The 16811-nt window shown below is 37.7% G+C and overlaps 1 protein-coding gene and 1 long non-coding RNA gene across 2 annotated transcripts in view; one reads left to right on the forward strand and one right to left on the reverse strand.

Annotated features, from left to right (window-relative positions):
• The window catches only part of SLO2 (slowpoke 2), a 616259-nt gene that overhangs the window by 280407 nt on the left and 319041 nt on the right, over positions 1-16811 (reverse strand). The window lies entirely within an intron of this gene.
• On the forward strand, positions 1887-2500 carry LOC141404662 (uncharacterized). The gene is made up of 2 exons (XR_012413060.1): positions 1887-2038; positions 2224-2500. It is a non-coding gene; the product is annotated as an uncharacterized lncRNA (long non-coding RNA).

The following is a 16811-nucleotide window of genomic DNA, read 5'->3' on the forward strand; positions in this document are numbered from 1 at the left end:
GTCTTCTTATAGAAGACCACAAGGTCTTCCTATAGAAGACCACAAGGTCTTCTTATAGAAGACCACAAGGCCTTCTTATAGAAGACCACAAGGTCTTCCTATAGAAGACCACAAGGTCTTCCTATAGAAGACCACAAGGTCTTCTTATAGAAGGCCACAAGGTCTTCTTATAGAAGACCACAAGGTCTTCTTATAGAAGACCACAAGGTCTTCTTATAGAAGACCACAAGGTCTTCCCATAGAAGATCACAAGGTCCTCTTATAGAAGACCACAAGGTCTTCTTATAGAAGACTACAATGTCTTCTTATAGAAGACCACAAGGTCTTCTTATAGAAGACCACAAGGTCTTCTTATAGAAGACCACAAGGTCTTCCTATAGAAGACCACAAGGTCTCCTTATAGAAGACCACAAGGTCTTCTTATAGAAGACCACAAGGTCTTCTTATAGAAGACCACAAGGTCTTCTTATAGAAGACCACAAGGTCTTCTTATAGAAGACCACAAGGTCTTCTTATAGAAGACCACAAGGTCTTCTTATAGAAGACCACAAGGTCTTCTTATAGAAGTCGTTGGGCTTCGTAAAGAAGACCACAATGTCTTCTTATAGAAGTCGTTGGGCTTCATAAAGAAGACCACAAGGTCTTTCTATAGAAGACCACAAGGCCTTCTTATAGAAGTCCACAAGGACTTCTTATGGAAACCACAGGATCTTCCTATAGAAGACCACAAGGTATTCTTATAGAAGACCACAAGGTCTTCTTATAGAAAACCACAAGGTCTTTCTATAGAAGACCACAAAGTCTTCTTATAGAAGACCACAAAGTCTTCTTATAGAAGACCACAAAGTCTTCTTATAGAAGACCACAAAGTCTTCTTATAGAAGACCACAAGGTCTTCTTATAGAAGACCACAAGGTCTTCTTATAGAAAACCACAATGTCTTCTTATAGAAGACCACAATGTCTTCTTATAGAAGACCACAAGGTCTTCTTATAGTAGACCACAAGGTCTTCTTATAGAAGACCACAAGGTCTTCTTATAGAAGACCACAAAGTCTTCTTATAAAAGACTACAAAAACTTCTTATAGAAGACTACAAGGACTTCATAGAAAACAACACAAAGTCTTCTTATGAAAGACCCCAAGCTCTTCTTATAGAAGACCACAAGGTTTTCTTATAGAAGACCACAAAGTCTACTTATAGAAGATCACGAGATTTTCTATAGAAGATCACAGGTTCTTCTTATAAAAGGACACAAGGTTATCTTATAGAAGACCACAAGATCTTATAGAAGACCACAAGGTCTTCTTATAAAAGACTTCAAGTACTTAATACAAAACAACACAAAGTATTCTTATATATGTCTACAAAGTCTTCTTATGAAAGACCACAAGGTCTTCTTATGGAGGATCACGAAGTCTTGTATAGGAAACCACGAGTATTTCTATAGGAGACCACAAGGTTTTCTTATAGAAGACGAAGAGATCTTTTGAGAAGATCACAACTTTTTCAAATAAAAGTACACAGGGCGTTCTTATAGAAAGCCATTAAGTCTTCTTATAAAGGCGACAAGTTTACCGAAAATTTAAACCTAGCTTTTTCGCCAATTTGAAACATACTCGTATAAATACCACAATGTTTTAAATTGTATCTATCAAAAAAAAAATGTTTTTCATTTCAATCAACCAACTCGTCATGAGTCAACACAATAATCTTTCCATATTAAAAGGCTGGCACGTCTGCACATGCCAAACATATCCTTAATTTATAAATATTTAAAATGATTTGAATATGTCTACCTTGTCTACTGTGTCCAAGACCTTCTTCAATTTATTTTGTTGTTGATTTTGAATTTGGAATATCATAAACTCCACAAATCAAAACAAACGTCTATCAACAAACCGAAAAAAACGAAATAAATTTTAAAAAATATTTTGGTTTATACAAACATAACAAGGACAATTATTGCCTTTTCGAAGCACAAAAACCAATACGGATAATGGACCTAACATTGATCAATATATTTTATTGTTTTCTAGTAAGTATTTGAAACAAATCGACAGCATAATGGAAATGACAAAATACAATAACAAATACAATGAATGTGGGTTTGAATGTTGTCGTTTGTTTTAGTTTTTTTTCCAAATTAAATATTTAATGCTCAAAGATGACCCACTTTTAGTTGGTATTGAATAACAAATTAACATCAAATTTCCATTTCAGACGGTGGCCGTATTGGCATTGTTTTTGCTACTGATTGTATATTTGGTCAAGAGGTTCCTGCATTGAGTGAGCTGGGAAAGATGTTTAAGTAGTTCTTTTTTCGAATGCACACGCACACAATATTGCCACTGTTTTTCCCATAATGAAATGCAAATAGATGATGATATCGTGGTGTTCCCTCCCCTATAACCATATTTTGATAAGCTAATTTTTATTACATACTCACAAGCGAATAACAAAAAACCTGCAGAAAGTTTGTGGCAACAAAAACCCTCAATCTGTTCTTTGTTTTATTATTCTTTGTCTAGACAGGGTCTGTGTTAGATTTATTCTTGTCTTCTTGCAAAAAAAGTGCGGGATATGTTAATGAATTTTTAAAATTTATTCTAAAGTGGTTGTTAATTTATCAACTTCATCACACTTTGTGTTCAGTTTAATTTGAAATCTGAGATCTGTTGATAGAAACAACAATGTGCATATGTTTTTGTTTGTATAGAATATGAAAAAAGAGGAATCTTCATAGACGACTGTCAAGTACCAACTGTAAAGTAATTTTTAGGTCTTCTACAAGAATACATTTATTCTTCTGGAAAAAGAAAAAATCTTTGTGGTTTTCTATAAGAAGATATTATAGAATACCTTATGTTTTTCTATAAGAACCTCCTACGTTCTTCTATAAGAATACCCTGTGTTCTATAAGAAAACTCTGTGTTCTATAAGAACAACCTGTATTCTTCTATGAGAAGGCCTTGAAGTCTTCTATAAGAAGACCTTAAGGTCTTCTTTAATAAGGCCTTTCATAAGAAGACCACACGGTCTTTCTATAGAAGACCATAAGGTCTTCTTTTAGAAAACAAAAAGTACTTCTTGTAAAAGGCAGGGTATTTGTATAGAAGAAGACCATATTTTTGTTACAAATCCTTGCACCCAGACGAGCTTCCTCAGCGTAAGAGATTACCTGTCGTTGCCCTAAAATACACTGAAAGTAACATAGATGATCAGGTACGCCAAGATTTCCAACAGAAGGCGGAATCCCACGGCAGCGTGTTCTCTCGTACTAGACAGACCCTGAACCATACAACATCCGTGTTCCTGCCAGCCGCTGCCACCTCAATGGACATGTGTTTGAATTTTTTCTGTGTTGGGAGCAGCATGTCCCGGAATGCCTGCTCCAGATTCTTTTGGCCGGCGCACTTTAGTTTCGGTGAAATGCAATTTGTGTCGGGAGTGGGTGCATATTACGGATTTTATTGCTGCATGCTGCGTTAACACAGCCACCAGCGAGTCATTGTCATTTGCTCTCGCGACTCCTCCGCAGTTCCCCAAAACCAGCCGTTGTTGTTCTAATCCCTAAAAAAGGGATGTAAGATCTAGGAAATAGTGGATTTCATGAGTCGGAAGATTATCAAGGTCCCGTCGGTGCAGGAAACTAAGCTCTACAAGAATTGCAGCTCACAGCGCTATGATGGTTACAACGTACTGAGGAAGTATCGTACCAGAATCAATACAGACCTATCTCACTTGAGCCTGACTGGAATGGAATGTATGTCAGGTGTAGAATTGCCAAGGTAGAGTTGTTGAACGTATACATCCCGCCAATAAATAGCTGTAGTCCAGGTTATATGCCCGCTTTTGGAAGCTCATAACCGCTTGGTCTTGGCGGCATTTAGTGTTCATCATGAGTTGTGGTATTCGGTCCTCGGAAACGACCAGAGAAGTTTAGTGCGGGCTGAACTACCAAACTGCTGTGCGTTTTGCACGGTTGATGAGGACGCTCCTATTATTTTTTGGGAGAAGTCACATATCGCCAGATTTAACCATCGTCGTTACTCTTGGATCAGACCATCTCCACATAATTGTCTCCATCTGTAGACCGCCCGATTTCTTCACCTCTGAACGGCGTACTTTCCGTCAATCATGGGAAAATCACTGCTTCAGAGATCTTCACAAATCACTGCTTCAGAGATCTGCCCAATCCTTCTGATGTTCGAGAAGTGGAAAGGACGTTCCGAGACATCATCACTACTTCAGCCGCTCGCCATATACCTGCTGGTCGAATACCTGTAGTGCGACCAAACTTCCCAACAGAGGCGATGGGACTCGAAAATGGTCTTGATGAGCTTCATGATGCCAACCCCAGAGTCAATGAGCCTACACTGAAAGTTAAATGGTTGGTAGGTGAGCATAAACTGAACAAGTGTTTACATCATCTGAAGAATTGCAGCATAGGAGGCGGACTGATCCGAAGAGGTGCGCCAGTTATTTCAATCGACAGTTTGTCGAGCACCCCGGAAGTGACTGGGCGAAGATAAGAGTGTTATGTCGTGGTGTTTTGTGTAGCATGAACAGCCACAATGGATGATGCTGTTGCGAATGTCATCAGGAACGCTAAATCATCCAAAGCGTTGGGTAATCATGGAATAACCAAGGTAATACTGAAACTGCTAGATGAGCCGGGAGTCGAGTATCTCACTAAAGTTTTCAACCTATCGCTAGCCAACCACATCGTTCCCGACGTCTGGAAAATGGATAGGATGGTCCTACTGAAGCCAGGCAAGAATGTCACGAAAGGTGAATCGTACAGGCCGATTTCGCTTTTGTCGCCCGTAACAAAAACACTGGAGACTTTAGTCCTCTACAACGTCAGAAACAGCTATCCAATTGCCGATCATTAGCATGGGTTGCGAAAGCAGTATATCACGACAGCAGTACTGCCCGTCATCTCCACAAATATTTGTCGAGGACTCATCCAGAGCAAAGCCTTTGATACAGTTAAGCACTCCACTCTGTTTGAGGACATCGAAGAGACAACCCTCCGGCCAAGTAAAAAATGTTGGATAATCAAAAGTTGGATTAGACTCCAAAGTACAGGAACAAGAAATCGAAGCTCGTAGAGTGAAACTGGGAATTCCCCAAGGTGGGGTTATATCTCCGGAACTGTTTAGTATCTATCTCTCCGTATGGCATTGAGATCATAACGTATGCAGATGATTGTACGATCTTGATGTTAGGTACCATCCCTGACTGATTGATCTTACAACCTATATACACGCGAGGAATATCTAAATAACCGCCACAATGGCCACTTTGTTCACCACATGGACGGCAGCGGTGAGAACAGAGTTGAATGTCATGGTCGATGGTAGCAGAATTTCGACCACAAACTACTACAAAATTATAGGGGTCACATCGACGCGTGTGCACGCGATAGGTCGGTTTGTGGTGTGCTATGCGGTGCCAATTTGATCCGCGAATATAAGAGCAACGAGATGGAAAAAATTCAAATCTTGAGAACTGCAACATAGTGCCTTCTTATATCTTCAGTGGATCATCTACATCATTGGTGCTCGCTTCCTTACGGTAGCGTAAAAACAAACCACACGTATTCTCTCTTTATTTCTGATTTGACATTGCTTTCAGTATTTGCTCGGGTGTTACCGTGATAGCCATCCTAATCACCTCATGGTAGACCCCCACCCTAGCATGTCAGGAGGGATTTCCATGATATAGAAAGAGAGGTCCAGCTTTACAACAGAGAACCCCTAGATCAACAAGCATATCAAGCAGGTTTGAATTGCATGCATACGGATGCAGTCGCAGACGCCATCGACAACTATCGTATGAATGCGGTCTTCGGGGAACATCCTCCACTTGTTGAAGCTGAGTAGCGGCAGCTGCCACGACAAACCAGAATAGTTTTGGCTCAACTACGTTCGAGATGCTGCAACCGTCTGAAATCCTATTGGGGAAGATTCGATGTCAAGATGCAAAACATATGCCCAGCATGCGGCACAGACTCGCACTACACTCTACATATTTTCAACTGCCCTGCCAAACCTATTCAACTAACTCCTGTAAATCTGTGGCTGCACCCATCGAAACAACCACAAACCTAGAACTGGAGATAGACCCAGAGCAAGATTAGACAGAAGAATGAACTTTTAAATATATAATAACAATTAAAAAAGTATCAGTCGGCTTTGCCGACATAGATATACCCTCAGCTAATGTGAATTGAAATTTTCATCTACGGACAGATCAAACAGACCCTAAATACGTCTTTTCAGAATTTTGAGGAACTTTTTGGGCATTTGAACTTGCCGACAAAAATGTGGATTAGGATTAAAGTTCAAAAATCTTGCGGAAGGAATGGACTGACATAAACTGAATGACAGACCCTAAACTGCACTTAGACACAAATGTTGAACTTTTGTAGGGGAGGTACCCTAAGGAGAGGACCGTTATGTGCCATTTTAGAAGTTAACCTAAATTTGGAAATAATGTTAGGAGATCCAAAGTTTGGACCAAGAGATATCGTGCATACCATTTTAGTGGCATTATTTAAATATTGGGGGAGAAGTACCGGAAGTTGGGGACCGGTATTGCCCATCTTCGAACTGAAACTAAGTTTGGACAAACTGAGACGAAAGCCACATTTTGTACCATATTGGTTGATAAGTTCGAGAGTTATCGTGCTCACCCGCCACTACATATGGTGCCATGGGCGTTTTCTACAACTTTCAGGCTGTTTTCTTCAAAAATATGGATTTGCCCCTGAAAAAATTTTACCGTCGTAATTGAGGCATCGAATGGAAGTTGCTGCGACAAAAATCAAAGTGATTCGAGATCGGGTCTTAAAGTCAACTTATCAGAAATTTTGTGTGGGAGGTACCCGAATAAGTGGACAAATATAGTCTATATTCTATAATCTATATCTGGTAGATATATTAGGATGTGTAAAGTATGGACCAAATCGGTCACTCCCTTCGAGAATTATCGTACGCACAAATTTTCAAAACATTTTTGAAGCGATATGACTTATCTTCGAACTTAAACTGAGTTTGAACAAAATATTACGAGGGCCAAATTTTGGAATGAATCGCAGATCCGTTCGAGAGTTATCTTGCGCTCCAACCACTACACACGGTGTCATAGGGGTTTTTTGCACCTTTCAGGCTCCTTCTCAGGAAGTATAGAAAAGCCCCTGATAAAACTTGCACCGTCGTATGGGGGGCAATGAATACAAGTTGTTACAACAAAAATCAAAGCGATTCGAGAGAAGGTCCTTAACTGAGCTTTTCCGAAATGTTGTGTGGGAGGTACCCGAACGTGTGAAACGATATAGTCCACATCCGATTCTGAACTATGTCTCGTAGAAATATTACGATATGCAAAGTATGGACCATGTCGGTCCCTCCCTTCGAGAGTTATCGAGCACTCCATTTTTTTATTTTTATGCGAAAAGTTTTGAACTTTTGTGGGGGATTAGGGTGCCTAAAAAGTGGATCAATATGGCCCATCTTCGAAATTAAACTAAGTTTGGACAAAATATTACCTTTAATAAATTCACGCCTTGCAGGATCAATAAAAATATTCTTTATTAAATCCACCCCTTGAAGGGCCAAGTAAAAATATTCTTTAATAAATCCACGCCTTGAAGGGCAAAGTAAAAATATTCTTTAATAAATCCACGCCTTGAAGGGCAAAGTAAAAATATTCTTTAATAAATCCACGCCTTGAAGGGCAAAGTAAAAGTATTCTTTAATAAATCTACGCCTTGAAGGGTCAAGTAAAAATATTCTTTATTAAATCCACACCTTGAAGGGCCAATAAAAATATTATTTAATAAATGCACACCTTGAAGGGCCAAATAAAAATATTCTTTAATAAATGCACGCCTTGAAGGGCTAAGTAAAAATATTATTTAATAAATTCACGCCTTGAAGGGCCAAATAAAAATATTCTTTAATAAATTCGCGCCTTGAAGGGCCAATTAAAAATATTCTTTAATAAATCCACGCCTTGTAGGGCCAAGTAAAAATATTCTTTAATAAATTCACGCCTTGGAGGGCAAAGTAAAAAATATTCTTTAAGAAATCCACACCTTGACGGGCCAAGCAAAAGTATTCTTTAATAAATCCACGCCTTCAAGGGCCAAGTTAAAATATTCTTTAATAAATCCAACCTTAGAAGGGCCAAGTACAAATATTCTTTAATAAATCCACCCCTAGAAGGCCCAATTAAAAATATTCTTTAATAAATCCACGCCTTGAAGGGCCAATTAAAAATATTCTTTAACAAATCCACGCCTTGAAGGGCCAATAAAAATATTCTTTAATAAATCCACGCCTTGAAGAGCCAATAAAAATATTCTTTAATAAATCCACATCTTTAATGAATCCATGTCCCTCCGTCTATTTCATTTCAGTGTTTTAATTAAGGTCTCCCTTGCTTGTGTACTTATAGAGACCTTAGTAAGTAGTATCCTGATTGTCCTTTCTTGATTTCTTATAAGGGTACCTTACATTAGTATCGTATGGATCGTGGCTGGAGTATTTTTAAGGTTAATTGCAGTGGTATGCTTAGTATCCTTACTGGAGAGTACTTATTAAGGTCCCTCGCAATAGTACCCATGATTGAGTACGAATTAAGGTTTCTTGCAGTATAAACTTTAGGTATCCTTGCTTAAGTAGAATTCCCCAAAGGTATCCAGTGGAGACATTTTCCACATAATTTTGAGTTTTGGAGCACATACCCATGTCTTTAGTCTAGAAACACTTATTGGTCTGTTTTCTTGTCTAGAGTACTGATCGAGATCTCGATCCTACTAATCTCGCAGAATCACATCATTGGCTAGGTATTACAGTCAAACAGGGGAAACTGGTATATTTAATTCAACAGAATATATTAAGAACTTTTACTACAGATAATTGAATTATAGCACTTGTCGAAGGCATTCGATTCTGTCAGCAAAAGAGTATAAGGTGAGATCTTTAAGGTGATAATTCCATCCGAAGCAAAAATATGAACATCACCGTCAATGACAAACTATTCACTAAACGTTGCAACTGATGAAAGAGGCTCTCTAGACAGAAAGATGTAAAACAACGATAACTAAATTACGATGCGATGGTGTAGCCACCTCCATGCTTCCTAGACCCACTCCCCCCTAACCGTTTGCTTTCGTAGAAATTAATTTAACAGCAAGATTAACCATCCGGGAATTTTATTTTTATTAGCACATTTTGAAAACATAGTTCATATTCGTGAAGATATTCAGAAATAGTAATACACCAAAACATAGGAGCCAATTTCCCACATCACCCATAGAAGCCTCATAATTATTGGATAATTCTTTATACCGATGCGTCTGATGAATTGAGCGTCACACAAATCGCGCGAATTGCAATAGCGGTTGCTATGAAGATTAATACACCAGGATACTCCATTTCGGCAGCTTTCGAATTGCTTCTTGGTATTTTGAATTTGAGAGGAAATTTGAGGTTTGCGGAAGCGTCTCAAAACGGTTTCAGTGATTTATAAATTGCCACAACAAAAGCCACACAAGTCAAAAAGGTAACGAAATGTTTCATTTTATGAACAAATTTTTAATTTTGGAAATGAAAAATATTTTATTTTTCAAATGCCAGCTATGATTTAAAAAATAATTGTGAAAAGGAAAAAAACAAGTGCACAAACAAGTTTTGTGTGTGTTTCCACGCACAAAAACTTGTAAAACTTTTAAAATTAATTTAATAATGGAAAAGTTGTAAAAATATAAAAATAAATAGTAGAATCTTGAAGTATTAGAATCTTGGAAAACATAATGCGGTCCATAACAACTGATTTTTAGTTGAATTTTTTCTTAATAATATAACATTTAAACTATTCGTATGACTGAATGAATGATTCTTTTATAATTTCTCGTATTCTACCAAGACAAATATAAATATAAGCTTATACAGAGATTATAAATACATACATATATAGAATACATTTTAACATTTAAATGTAAATAATTAATTGTTTAGACCAAAAAAATATGTAAATGTCACAAAGTCAATGATGACGAACTATGGCATTTAGCATCAAAACAGACACACAAACACCAACCCAGTATGCCTGCCGCAAACGATGTACTTTTGATTGTTGTCAGAAAAATATAAAAATGGAATTGATGCTATTTTCCCACTTTCTATCAGTTTTTTTTTTGTTCTTCAACGAGACATAAAAATTAATTTTTCTAACAAACCACAGGATGTTGATGTTGTTAGATTTTGACAATATTTTCAAACATACAAAACTTTCGTTGGTTTTTGTATTCGAGTATACACGTATGTAACTGTGCTTGATGTTATCCACATAAATACATTGCATGTACATATCTGAAAATATTTTGGACACACAAAAGGCTTAACATATCCTACCCACCTATAGTCGCTACAACTTTTCAGCCCCATGGTATTATCAAAGTTTGTGGTTGTTGGGTAAATCAAAAGTCAAATGCAACAAAAATTTGACACATAAAATAAAAAGCCCAAACCGCACAGGAATATGAATTGTGACAAAAGTCATATGGAGATTTAGCGTTAGGCTTCGAGAATTCTATTACAATTCCATGGAAATTGGTTTTTTACCCCCCTTGAAGTTTTACCCAGCAGTACATTTAGAGGGTAGGGGGTTGACACACTTACAATCATATGTACATACACTTGTGAATAACCTTATGCAACACTAAAAATGCAAACAACTTATAGTATGATTTTTTTAAAGTACATACTGAGAGTACAAAAAAGCCCTAGTAGGGTTTTGTCCTGTCAGATCCAGTTCGGACTTTATGGCCTCATCTAAACAGGGCTCAGAAACGATTAGGAATTTGGGCTTACTGTCTTTGGCAATATTGTAGCCCTAAACTAGCAGAAATTATCTTTTGAACAGACCACATAAGAAAACTCCAAACTCCATCTAGGGCATTAAAATCGATGAAATATTGAAAATTTTACATAATTGCTGAAACTCTGGGAATTGAACTAAGTATCCTTTTGCAAAAATCATCCAAATAAAGTTCCCAGCAATTCTTCATAACATTCTGAAACTCTAAAATACTTACTTCGTGTTGTTTTAACACGTATTTCAAACCAACAGTTTATTCTCGCATTTCGGATTTTACCACATTTTTTGACTTCTACTACTTAGCTGGCCCATTACAGAACATTTGTCCCATAGACCGAACTAAGAAAAGATCTCCAATCCTCTCTGTTTTTCGCTTCGCTTTTTGGAATACCGCGCCTTGTCATCACTTCATCAACTTGTTTGCGCCATCTATTCTTTGGCCTGCCAATTCTGCGTGCACCGCCAGGTGGCATGTATTCATACGACTTTTTAGCGTGTTCCTCATCGCTCATTCTTATGATATGGCCTAGCCAACGCAATCGTTGCATCTCGATACGTTTAACTATATTCATGTCTTTGTATAGCTGGTATAGCTCGTGGTGCATACGACGTCGATATTCACCGTCAACGCAAATCGGCCCGTAGATCTTTCGAAGAATTTTCCTCTCAAACACGCAAAGCACTGCCTTATCTGCTTGCGCAAGTACCCAGACTTCGGAACCATACATCAGCACGGGTAGTATCAGTGTTTTGTAAAGCGTTATTTTTGTTTGACGAGTTGTGGCTTTGTTTTTAAAGTGCTTACTTAAGCCAAAGTAACATCTGTTGGCCAATACAATACTTCTTTTCATTTCACATTTGATGTCGTTTGTTGTGTTTACGGCGGTGCCGAGGTATACAAAGTATTTTACTACCTCAAAATTATAGGAACCAACTTCAAAAGTTGGTCCGATCTCAATGGACGCATTGCGCGTCGACACCATCAGCTTGGTCTTCTCGCCGTTTACCGCCAGATTAGCAGATTCTCCTTCGACCTTCATAAAGGTATCGGTTACTTCTTTTACTGATCGTCCCATGATGTCTATATCATCAGCATAAGCAAGTAACATGTGGCTATTGGTGTAGATTGTGCACTTCTTTTGACGTCTGCCTCTCGTATAACCTTTTCTAGTAGGATGTTGAAAAGATCACACGAAAGGCTGTCTCCTTGCCTGAAACCTTTTTGGTACAAAACTCTTCGGAGAGGTTCTTTCCTATTTTAACTGAAGATCTTGTGTCATTTTACAAAGCAGAATGAGCTTTGCGGGGATACCAAATTCAGACATTGCTTGGAATATCTTTGAACGTAGCGGGCTGTCGAAGGCTGCTTTATAATCGACAAAAATGTGGTATGTGTCGATCTGCATCTCTTGGGTCTTCTCCCGGATTTGCCGCAGGGTAAATATTTGGTCAATTGTGGACTTGGCAGGTCTAAAGCCGCATTGGTATGGTCCAATTATTTCGTTAACCGTTGGCTTTAGTCGTTCGCACAATATCCCTGACACTATCTTATAGGCAATAGAGAGAAGACTTATGCCCCTATAGTTGGAGCATACGGTCTTATCTCCTTTCTTATTCCAATCGTCGGGTACGCGTTCTTCCTGCCTGATGGTGCTAACTAGCTTATGCATACCCCTTATCAGCGCGTCGCCTCCGGTTTTAAACAGCTCAGCTGGTAAGCCATCGGCTCCTGCTGCCTTATTATTCTTCAGCCGGTTTATTGCAGTTTTTACCTCATCTTGGATGTATACTATTCTATACCATCTTCTGGGATTGGATCTGTGGTATCATCGTCTTCGCTACTATTGGATACCAGCCGATTGGAGAAATGTTCTTTCCATATCCTGAGCACGCTATATGTATCAGTTACCAAATTACCTTGCTGGTCTCTGCAGGAGGATGTGCCTGTACCAAAGCCATCTGTTTGATGTTTCACTCTTTGGTAGAATTTTCGCACTTCATTCTGTCTCCTGTACATCTCTATTTGTTCACACTCCCGCTTTTCCATTTCTCTCTTTTTCTTGCGGAAAAGACGTTTCTCTTCTCTCCTTTTCTCCCGATATCTCTCTCGTGCGCTACGCGTTGCTACTGATTGTAAATTAGCCCTATATGCCGCATTTTTTTCTCGGTAGCAGCACGGCACTCCTGGTCATACCACGAATTCCTTTGCTACTGATTGTAAAGTAGCTCTATATGCCGCATTTTCCTCTTCGGTAGCAGCACGACACTCCTGGTCATACCATGAATTCCTTTGTGGAGGTTTCTGGAATTTAAGTATGGATTTTGCGGTTGTTTGCATGGAGTGGGCAATATTTTGCCATTGTGTTGTTATGTTATCGGGACAAGGAGTGCTCTCATTAAGCAATTGGGCTAGTTGAGTGGAATATGCTGTAACTATCTGTTGTGTTTGCAGCCTATCGATGTCCAACTTCCGCGTTGTGTCTGTTCATGCTTTATTTGCAACTTTTAGACGGGTAAGTACATTTGCTACAACAAGGTAGTGGTCCAAATCAATGTTTGCGCCTCGGAACGATCGTACATCCAACACGCTCGATGAATGTCTTCCATCTATCACAACATGATCAATTTGATTACTTGTTCTTTGATCTGGAGACAGCCAGGTGCCCTTATGAATATCGAGATGATTAAATCTGGTACTGCTAACTACCATGTTTTTTGCAGCTGCAAAGTCTATCAGCCTCATACCATTGTCAGATGTTTCACTGTGGAGACTGAATTTTCCGACTGGTGGGCAAAGATGTGCTCCTTTCCAATTTTGGCATTAAAATCGCCTAGAATGATTTTAATGACATGGGCAGGGCAATGGTCATATGTTTTTTCTAAGCGCTCGTAAAATATATCTTTGATCTGTTCGTTCTTTTCTTCAGTGGGAGCATGAGCGCAAATAAAGCTGATGTTGAAGAATTTAGCTTTTAATCGAATTGCAGGGAGTCTTTCATTCACTGGGGTGAAGCTGGAGACCAGATGTTTTAGTCTCCGACTTACTACAAATCCGCAACCAAACTCATGCTTTACGTCATGGCAGCTATAATACAGTGCGTCACCTTTAGGTGTTGTTGTGACGCCTTTCCCAATCCATCGTATTTCCTGTATGGCAGTAATATCGGCCTTGTACTTTTCAAGTACGTCTGCCAATGCGAAGACTGCACCTTCTCTATAAAGAGTGCGAACATTCAAGGTGCAGATTCTCAGATCATGGTCCTTAACACGTTTGCGGGGTTCGTCAACTTTAGAGGGTTTGTTTTTCTTTTCTTTCGTTTTTTCATAGTAGGTTGTTTTTTCTAGGGGAGGGTTACTAACCCGACGCCCAAACCCAAGTTTTTAACTTTCTTATGGGTGAACGCACGGCACATGTTATCTCACTACCTTTAACGGGTGTTAAAGGCAGTTCCCCAGGTGACACCACGGGGAGATTAGTGTCCATTTGAGATAAAAGATTGACCGGGATAAATCCTGGGCTTTGCCATGTTAAAACCGGTCAGGACCGTTTCTTGGTATCTTCCATCCCCATACTGTTAGGCCACTACTCCTGATATTTTTGTCGGGCTGAGGGTATCTTTATTGATTGGTTGATATAAACTATTTTAATTAATGCAATAGCTTTGAATATAACAATAACGAATAATTTCAATTTATTCATTTCATTATTTCATTATTCAATTTAAATACCAATTAAATTATCTTCCTTAATTTATAAATTAGTTTTCAATAGAATTTCTATCAAATTCAAAGACTTAAGGTTGTCATAGAAAATCTTTTTCATATTACAACCGTCCACGTTTGCAAAGAATTATAAATTAAATAGAGTATGGAAATAAATTATTACCTTAAAACCAATAGCCAGTCATTGTTTAGAATTTCAAAGAATTTGCTGTAATTGTTTTTCATAATCCAGAAAATGTATTCACAATAAACAATTAATGGAGGAGCCTGTGGGCAAATTTATATTGCCACACATTTCAACACAGTGAAAAGAAATGGAGAACGTTATGGAACTTTAAAGGCATAAACATTGTGCCCCAAAGATATAAAAGTTTTATAAAAATGTTAAGGTGTTACCTCAAAAAGAAAAGTTTTCCAAATCTTGAGGGGTGACTTCATAAAAAGCTGAAATGTTGTGTGTAAAAATTTATTTTGTAATTTATTTTGAATTTTGTATAAAGGTCCAAGATTGAAAGATAATTTTAATTTTTTTTATAAAATTAATGCTAATGTAGATCATTCATGGTCACATTTGGCACGGCGGTGCCGCTGATTTTCGGCAATTTACACGCACACGACCCGAATGCACAGAAAGAGCGTACAAAAGAGAACAAATGTTTTGATTTGTTATTGTTTTACAGCTTGCGTGAATACAAATTTACTAACACATTGTTATAAGTTGTCAATATTTTGAATACATTCATATTTTCTCCGTTCTCTTTTTGGTCATGCCTGCTGTAAATGTCTAGGGATTTTCTTAGTAACAAATAATTCTCTGCAGTATCACTGTACGACTATCTCTCTCTCTGTCCGAGAATAATATAGTAGTTAATAATATTTACTTACAATTTCTTTCACCTCACCAGAAAACACAGAATAGAACATTGTTGTAATGACAATTTAAACATACCTAGAAAGAAATAAAAAGAGGAAATTGAAATCTATGCAACAACAATAACGATAACAAAATAATAATTTATAACAGAATTAATAGATAACTAATTTATGGCCACCACTACCACATCGACTCCCACTGAACCACATCTTTTTAATCTGTGAACATTTTCTGAAAAGAATCACTGAAATTTATATTGTCACAATTACTTACCTGGGTATTTGTAGAGCTATTTCATCTAGACTATCTGATGGACTCATGGGTGTCTTTTCGAACAGGCGACTGGGTGCTAAAGTCAAATGACCAGCTGAATCACTGACACACCGAAATACTTTGGCACCACGGCGATGACGCTGTTGCTGTCGCTGGCGTTCGGCACGTTTTTTGCGTTTACTCTCCTCAGCACGCTGAAGATTATGCAAGCGGAAGAAGAACATTGACATTCTGTAGTTTTGTTGTTATTGTTGTTGTAGGTTTTGGTGGGTTTTATTTCAATTGATTTGGCGTTTTCAATTTTCATTTGTTTTGGTTTTTGTTTTTCAATTGGTTTTTTTTTTGGTTTTCAACAAAGTGATGCGCAAAAAGCAATTAAGATAGACAGCGAAAGACAAGAAGAAAAGAAAATGATGGCAAATTTTCCATTCAATACGTTTTTATGTTGGTATTGCCAATTTTTTTTTTTTTGGGAGTTTGAATTGGTTTTGTTTGTTTTCATTTGAATTCGTGGCAGCAGGAAAAAAATGCATTTATGTCATATTGACGTTTTGTGGAATGCATTCATTGTTTGCATTTTAGATTTGAACATTTTGAGGATTTTAAAGAATAGTTTTTTGATAACGATTTTTTAGAATTTTAGTTATTCCAATTGTTTTTTTTGCGGTGCATTTCAGCGAAAAAATTATTATGAAAAGGGAAGAAAAAAATCATTGTTGAATTTAATTACAATTTTTTAATGCTTATTCATTGTTTCATTGTAACGAAAGCAATTTCAATACTGGGAGTTTTTTTTAGATTTGTTTTTAACTAAATTTATTTTCTAACGTGTTTAAGGTGAACACAAGAAATGCTACTACGTCAACATGCAAACAAGGAAAAGGGACTAACGTAAAGCGTAACACTGCAAAAAGGTAAAATATTTAAATGTTGCAAATTAAATTTTAATAGAAACTAAGAAAATTAAAGTAAGATTACTGTTCTTTAATTTGAGTGCGTATCAAAGTTATCAACACGTATACGCCACAATATACAAACTCATACA

Source organism: Musca autumnalis, unplaced genomic scaffold (genome assembly GCF_047663935.1).
Source record: "Musca autumnalis isolate F117 unplaced genomic scaffold, ASM4766393v1 scaffold_5, whole genome shotgun sequence".
Classification (NCBI taxonomy): Eukaryota; Metazoa; Arthropoda; class Insecta; order Diptera; family Muscidae; genus Musca; species Musca autumnalis.